The sequence below is a fragment of the Scyliorhinus torazame genome, chromosome 1, assembly GCF_047496885.1.
Source record: "Scyliorhinus torazame isolate Kashiwa2021f chromosome 1, sScyTor2.1, whole genome shotgun sequence".
Taxonomy (NCBI): domain Eukaryota; kingdom Metazoa; phylum Chordata; class Chondrichthyes; order Carcharhiniformes; family Scyliorhinidae; genus Scyliorhinus; species Scyliorhinus torazame.
In genome coordinates, this window is record NC_092707.1 from 120,635,008 (window position 1) to 120,640,976 (window position 5,969).

General features: G+C 41.2%; 1 pseudogene; it reads right to left on the reverse strand.

Moving 5' to 3' along the window:
- Positions 1–1,934: 1,934 nt before the first annotated feature.
- LOC140416828 (nucleosome assembly protein 1-like 1 pseudogene) lies at positions 1,935–3,179 on the reverse strand (annotated as a pseudogene).
- Between the last annotated feature and the right edge of the window lie 2,790 nt (positions 3,180–5,969).

Sequence of the window (5,969 nt, forward strand, 5' to 3'; positions counted from 1 at the left end):
TGGGGGTATTTGAGCAAGAAAATACATGTACAAAGTTCTGTAACACATCGTTTTACCATGTTATGCCTTGCAATGTGCGTTTTCTTTCTATTTGTTACGAGGTGGAGGGTTTGTTTGTAAGGGTGAAAAGCTGTGTTAAAAATCTTAATAAATATATTTTTTTAAATTTTAAAAAAGTGTGTCTGGCCGATATATTTCCTGTCACAATGAGATGCAGGAAATTCAGTCTCACATCTCTGTTTCTTGTAATTTACCTTCCATTTTCTTGCTTATATTCCAAATTTAGCATCCATTTAGTAACGTCGACCAGTTATAAGATTTTAGTCATGTCATTCTACTTTCCATTGAGAATGTTCTTATTGCAATAAAGGTCTGACATTTTTTGTGAAGGTTTGTTTTGCAACTGTTATGTGCTTCCTGATGTCTTGATCACTTTTCTCATCAGATGTCATTAGGCTATGCAGTCAAGAAAATGATTTTACTTCTCAGTATAATAACTCAAAGGAAGCTGTCATCAACAAAGATGAATTTATTTACATATTTACAATACTCTGCGTCAGGCAGCATCTCACTCCCAGTGCAAACCTATCTGGGAAGATTTTGGAGGGGGTGCAATTTAGCATGACCAATTCACCTACCCTGTGTTATGTTTTGTGTTGTGGCTGTGGTAAAGATGCAAACAGAATATATAGTTCTTTGACTAGTAAGATAGTTTATTGACAAAATTAACATGTGGAAAGATACTAATGAATTATAATACAAATAGTAACGAATAAGTGAATTCTCCTGGAACGACTTCTAATGCATCTGACCTCTAGTACGGCTTACTGCCAACTGCCAATCTTTTGAATCACATGGTGGATCACCATCCCCATCTGCTGGTTGGAGGTCATACATCCAACTATATACATTTTGATGCATATGTATATCACCACATCTCCCTTCCTTTAGAAATGTGAATGTTTAACAAATATAACTGTGCTTAAAAAACATGATATGCATAATAATTTCAAATGTGCCCCTTGTACACAATTTGTTACACGTTCAGTCTTTTGGGTTAATGACATCTTCTTGTTGGTCACCTGAATCTTGACCGAATACGTGATCTCGTTTCATCTTTCGAAAGACCGGTTTTCTGGCTGATATTTGAGTCACCAACACTTTCAGCCTTTTGAAGCGATGCTTCCTACTCTGTGTGTGTTCTTGTATATTAGCCTTATTGCCGATGCTTGTGTCTGCACTGTCGCGGCTGCTACCCGGTCGACCAACTGTGGCCTTGACTCTTCTCTTACCCTTCCTTCTCTTTTTTATAATCAGCTCTTTCCTTCTCCTTTTCTTCTTAGCTTTAGTGGCACCATCCGTGAAGTTGGTATGGTTCACACTCACATCTGCCTGTGCACCTAGAACATCATTCTTGCTGCTAGTCTTGGCCAAGGGATTAGCTGTTTCTGGATCCCTTGCTGGAATGGCTGCTTCTGCATCTACTACTGTGATAGCTGTCTCTGGATCTTCTGCTATAATAGCTGTCTCTGGATCAACTGCTGTGAAAGCTGTTTCTGGCTCCTCTGCCACAAATGCTGATTCTGGAGCCTTTGCTGGATTGAGGAGTTTTGGTTGATCCATGGTGCTCGAATGCTGCACTACATGCCCATCTCAATTAGTGGCGCAGCCTCATCTGATATACTGATACATGCTTCGTCTGTTGTTGTAGAACTGCACAAAAATGTATCCATCTGTTATTGCTGCAAGTTTTTTCATGGACTGGCCTCGAATACTTGGAATTCCACTACAGGAACCATTCCATGGGCATAGGATAATTCATCGTACTTCTCTGCAGCCAATTTCTCCAAAATGGGAATTATTGCTTTGGTTACCATTTGGCTGTTCGCAGTTTATTTGCTCTCAGCTAATTTGTCTGCTGTTGCAATTTCACTTTAAGCCTCTGCACACTCCATCTTCGAACTTTCACACTCATTGTTGTCCGGCGCAGGTTGGATGCCACTTGATATCACCTCGTCACTAATGCCAAATAAACTAAATAAACTTTCATAGTCTTCCGACTCATCACCTGATTCTTCACTTTCCACATCACAATCATCATAATCATCATCATCATAATCATTATCATCGTAATCATCATCAGCAAAATCATCATTGTAATCATCATCATCATCACAGTCTGCAATAACCTCTCCTGTGAAGTATAACATTGCTCACGGAATTTAGTGTTCTTGCAAGAAGTGACCAATTTCAAATTCAGCAATGAGTTTTGCCGCAGAACCTTCATCCAGTTCCCCATCCTCTGGAACTTCAGGAGGACTAAAAAAAATTTACAAGAGTCATTTGGTACAGTTTTCATGACTGTTCTTCCAGTACTCCGACCCTTATGCTTCTGCTTCATTTTAATGGTTTTCAATTTAATGTTTTTTCCTTTCTTCCAGTCGATCTGGCACCCTGAACGTCCTGTGATTTCGGGTTCATCAAAGAAGAAAAGGTCTGACTCATCAGGCTGCAACTCCATCTGGTATGTTTTTGTCACTGCTTCATTTGTGAAATACTCATTGGGCTCAAATTTAAACTCCAGGGTAAAACTCATTGGCTGTCCAGAATCTTGTTTACAGGATTTCACCTGTAAATCTTGTAAATGCTTTAAGATAGGTTTATCATGCTCCTGTGTCATGTCACTGAGCAAATCCATATTTTTGATGACTGTCAACCAGAATTCTGTCAACCAGAATTCTGGAATTCATTTTGACTCCTCCATCTCTTCATCTGGTTTATCTTTCTCCACCTTGACTTTTGCATTTATCTCATTGGATAACTGCTCCACTTCATCTCGTTGCCAGTTCCAATGAACCTCTGTTGCAGCGCTGTCTGGAATGTACAACTAGGTTCAGTGCCTCACACGCTTCTGTTCCTATGATGGACTTCCGTTCCGTATCCACAATGGAAAATGTTATGGTGTGACTCCTGTTGTGTACCCATGATTTGAGCTCACCTGCGCCTAGCGTCGCAATCTCCATCCCATTGTAGTCTCGCAGCAGACTTATTTGATTGACAACTGTCGGTTTGACTCTCAGTCTGTTCAAATCTGACCAACCGATAAGGTTGGCCATCGCTCCCGTGTCGAGCTTGCATTTAATTAAAGTGCCATTCAGAATTGTCCATCTGTCCTCCATGGTATCAGCATCACCATCACTATTACCGCAACTGAAAAACTTCTTTACTTTGCATATTCGGACTCATCGTGTCCTCAGTCGAAATCAGATCAACAAAAAACAGGTCTTCAATGCACATCTGATCAATCACATTGACTGATCATGTTTGGTCCGCCATTGGACGTGAAAACATTGGCTCGCAAAGTGATTTGTTCTGCCACATTTGAAACATACCTTTCCAAATGCTGGACATTGTCATGGCAAATGTCGATCACTGGCATAAAATGGCGACCACGTTTCTTATTCAACCGCATCACAATGCTTATGGCGCTGGTGTCTTCTTCCACATTGGCACCAAAATGTTTCAGATTGAGCGCATTAATCTGCTATGCAGCTAGCTCACAGGCATGACGAATCTTGATTCCGTTTTCTAGTTGAAGCTAATTTTCCCTTAATAGTCTCTTGCATACCTTGTCATTTGATATCCCGAACACTATCTGATCCCGGATCATCGACGACTTTAAAGTACTAAAATTGCACGACTACACCTTCAATCGCAAGTTGGTTTGAAAATTATTGAAAGATTCGCCTGCCTTCTGAATATGCATACAAAAGATATAACGCTTGAATATTTCATTTTTTTACGGGGAGCAATGTCGATCAAATTATTTTATTACTTCATCGAAGGTTTTGCTTTTTGCTTCGCTGTCAATTGGGAAGATATTATAAATTTCGATGGCTTGAGGACCTGCTACCTGAGCAGCATCGCAATACGCCTCCCGTCAGGCTGTGCCTGCAGGCCTAGGGTTGCAACATAGAGTTTTAATTGCTGCTTAAAAACACGCCAATTCTCATCTGCATCACCGGTGACTTGAAGCTGGTGAGGTCCCTTCAGACCTTCCATCTCGAACTTCACGTCTTTCTGCGCATTGAGTTCTAGTTGCCCGTAGTTTCCCAGGTAGGTGGAAAAAGTTTCTCTTTTCTTTCTTCCATCTGTTTTGTCCTGTCTTCTCCACAGTTATCTTCAATTATTCTGCACGCTTGGTACCATGTTATGTTCTGTGTTGTGGCCATGGTAAAGATGCACACAGAATATCTAGTTCTTTGACTAGGAAGATAGTTTATTAACAAAATGAACACATGGAAAGATAATTAACGAACTATAAGGCAAACGGTAATGAATAAGTGAATTCTCCTGGAACAACTTCTAATGCGACTGTCCTCTAGTACGATTTACTGCCAACTGCCGGTCTGTGGAGTCACATGGTGGATCATCATCCTCACCTTGATGGTCGGATGTCGGACACCCAACAAAATACAGTGCTACGCATATGCAAATCACCACACCCTGCACATCTTTGGGTTGTGGGGTGGACCCACGCAGGCACGGGGCGAATGTGCAAACTCCACACGGACAGAGAACCAGAGCTGCGATGCACTCCCTAATTAACAGTGCTACTCCCCCTCCCCTTTTACCTCCCAGCCTATTCTTCTTAAAACATCTAAATCCCAGAACATCTAACAACCATTCCTGCCCCTGTGAAATCCATGTCTCCGTAATGGCCACAACATCATAGTTCCAAGTACTGATCCATGCTCTAAGTTTATCTCCCTTATTCCTGACACTCCTTGCATTGAAACAGACACACTTTAACCCATTCCTCTGAGTGCAACTTTGATCTATCAATGTCTATCCTTCCTCACAGACTTGCTGCATACTATTTCTGCCTGTTCAACAGCTACCCTATCCTCTGATCCATAGCTCTGGTTCCCATCCCCCTGCCAAACTAGTTTAAACCCTCTCGAAGAGCTCTAGCAAACCTCCCACTGTCAGGTGGATGTATCCTTAAGTAATGGGTGTTTATCAAATAGCTGTAGTGATGTCAGTGTGTGGGTGGAGCTGGGCTGTCTGCCTGTCTGTCTTTTTCCTTTTGTTTTGAGCTGTGAGTTGCAGTGTGTCTTAGTTTTGCTTTCAGTTGGAGAGCTGCATTAGAAGTAAGCAGATGTACATTTGATCTCTCTCTCTTCATGAAAAAGAATGTCTCCCGATCACTTGATGATTTCAAAGTAATACCTGGTTCTGTAGAGAATTTAAACCTGCTGTCTTTGTAAAAAGGGTTTAACTTATGGATGTTGTTGAAAAGGTATTAAGGGTTATCTGTACTGTATCTTTTGGAGGGTTATCAGGATTGGTAGTTGATAAACTGTTTACTGTGTGTTTATAAAATGTTAACTCGGTTCATAGAATAAACATTGTTTTGTTTTAAAAATACTTTTAGATCTCGGTTGCGTCACACCTATAAAGTGGGCCCTTGTGCTCCCCATAACCAAAATCTATTAAAAGTTGTGAGTCAGGTGAACTCCATGATATACTTTGGTGTTCTCTAAACCCTGGCCCTTAATACCACCCAGGATATTGATGCTCCTCCAGTTTAGATGCAATCCGTCCTTTACGTACAGGTTCCACCTTCCCCAGATGATATCCCAATGATCCACATATCTGAAGCCTTCCCTCGTACACCAGCCCTGTAGCCACATGTTCAGCTGCACTTGCTCTCTGTTCCTTGCCTCACTTGCACGTGGCATCGGTAGAAATCCTGAGATTACTGCTCTGCTTTTCCTGCTCTTTAGCTTCCAACCTAACTCCCTAAAATCACTTTTTGGATCCTCATCCCTTTTCCTAGCTATGTCGTTGGTGCCTATGTGCACTCATATTTCCTTGCTCTTATACTCTATGCCCCTAATAAAACAGCCTAGGATACTGTATGCTTTATTAACTGCTTTCTCAATCTGTCCTACTACCTTTAATGA